This window comes from Oratosquilla oratoria, chromosome 34 (genome assembly GCF_046742065.1).
Source record: "Oratosquilla oratoria isolate Oo_2021 chromosome 34, ASM4674206v1, whole genome shotgun sequence".
In the NCBI taxonomy this organism is placed as follows: Eukaryota; Metazoa; Arthropoda; class Malacostraca; order Stomatopoda; family Squillidae; genus Oratosquilla; species Oratosquilla oratoria.
In genome coordinates, this window is record NC_134810.1 from 22037743 (window position 1) to 22040242 (window position 2500).

A 2500-nucleotide genomic window follows, 5' to 3' on the forward strand; every position below is an offset into this window, starting at 1 on the left:
ATTAATATGATTTTTTTTTTTTTTTTTTTTTTTCATCCGACCTAGATATGGATCAAAAGGTCTCCTGTCGGCATGCTTTGCCTTTGTAATCCTTTGTAATGTATCAAGATTTTTGTCTTTCTTGAAACAGAAATAAAAAAAATTTAATCTATGGCAAAGTACTCAATTTGCATCTGTTGTCAAGGAGGACAAACGTGTAGAGAAAATTGTATATTCTTGCAGTCGGTGTGACGTCATGTCGCATCACTATCACGTGACCAGAAGCCCACCATATTCAACTGAGGGAAACACTAAATGTTCATATAGGCCTCCTGAACATTGTTCATGAATTGTTCTTGGTACGTTCTCATACATTCAGTTTATTAAAATTCCGTGGTGGCATCCACGCAAGTTATACGTAGATCATGTTGGCCTAGTAGATCGCATACCAGAGTATATTATATTTATTTTGACATATTTTTGTCTTCATTCTCAATGTTCATTCTCATGCAGTAAATTTACTAACATTCCCTCGTGATATCCATGCAAGTTATACGTACATCATGTTGGCTGTGTTTTTCATATATACAGTGTCCCTGCTCAATAGATATTCCTAATTTACTCAAGACCTTTTCACCCCATCCATCCACCTCATCCTCGGTCTTCCTCTCAAGATCACTCCATCCACCTCTACCTTCCACACTTTTTTTTTTTTTTTTTTTTTTTTGCTACTCTGTTCTCAATCATTCCTTCCACGTGCCCAAACCATCCCAGTATTCTTTCATCAGCTCTATCTGCCAGCTCTCTGCTCTCCTCCTCACTTCATTTCTCAATCTATTCATCCTGGTAATTCTTACCATATTTCTCAAGCTTTTCACATCAAATGCATATCCATGTATATACATCCACATATACACATACACGAAAAAAGACACGCATCGCATGCACACACACACACACACACACACACACACACACACACACACACACATACACACACAAATAAAATAAAATAAAAAATAAAAGTAAAACAAAAGGCATGCATGAATGGATTTAGAAAAAATAATTCCTATATGCGTTCACAAAAGAATAGAAAATCTTACTCGTTGGCTTACTTCAGGTTCACACTGAAATCATTACTTGCCAAGCCTTCTGGGTAGAGAAGAACATCAGCTGAAAGCGATTTCAAAGCTAACCAGCCATCCAGAAAAAGAAAATACTCAGTAATTGAATTGTGTCGCAAAGTGGAAAGAATATCACGTGATTTCGACGTTGTTACAAGAAGTTTTAATTATTGCATGTCCTCAGGATTTGTACTTGGAGATACATTACGAAGTAGAGTTGGTGCTGAGTTGTTACCAAAGCCGTCACCTTTGCCCTCTGTGTTTGGATAGCTAGACAAGCTGGTAATCGCCGAGAGATGCTGTGGATTGATGTACAGTTGCCAGTACCATTCCCAGTCCTCTGTGTTTCCCATAGCTAAAACCGTCAAAAATATCTTAGGTTTTCTTCGGACAGATACAACTAGCATCCAGTAAACTCTCACATTCACTTATTTGTGGATTCGAATCCTACACTTCCCTCCGATCCCCAGCAGTAATTGTTGGTTACCTGCCCCCCCCCAAAGGGGGGAGGGGGAGGGGGAGGGGGAGGGTGGGAGGTGCCAGGATAGGGAATAAAATTAAAAGTGCCACTCGTTATGTAAGGAGTTATTTGAGAAGGACTATACTCGTACCTCCTATTGAGACTACTACGGACATGAATAAAATCGTCTGAAGGCAGCCAGCGTATAGAAAAGAGTACCACCAGGCAAGGAATGTATAATCCCTCTTTAACGATGTGTCTTTTTGTATAGGCAAATTTAGATTTAAGAATGCAATAGGCAAGAACTGGTTTGTCAATAGGGTGGTTAAGGAATTAAACTCCGATGAAAAGATGTCTTGACATTTGGTCAAATAAAACAAAAAAAAATCATAAAACACCAAAATGTTTGATCAAACACCAGAAAAATATGACGTCAGTGACGTCATATTTTTCTGGTGTTTGATCAAACATTTTGGTGTTTTATGATTTTTTTGTTTTATTTGACCAAATGGCATGACATCTTGTCATCGGAGTTTAATGGGTATGAATGAAATAGACTCGGTAACCACGTAGTGAGATCTGAAACTAATGGTTGTTTTAGGAGAAGATTAGGTAACTTTATGAATTGGAATGATAGTTGGTGATGAACCTAGAACTGCCTAGTGTAGGCCTTATGGTCTCTTGCAGTCTCCTCCATTCCTATGTTATTATATATGATCTTTTCTGGGAACTACAGACTACTTTATTCAGCTGAGGTTCCGGGCGCTGATTTGAAGAGGGCTATGATTGACTAAGACCCCAAAAAATTAGATTTCATAAAGTTAGAAATGAAATCTTTCTCAGTGGGAAGATGAAACCCCTCGCTTAACCTTCCCGTTAATTTGAGTCCCAACTCAATGGGCCTAAAAAGCAGACGTCAGAGAGAATTATCTCCCCA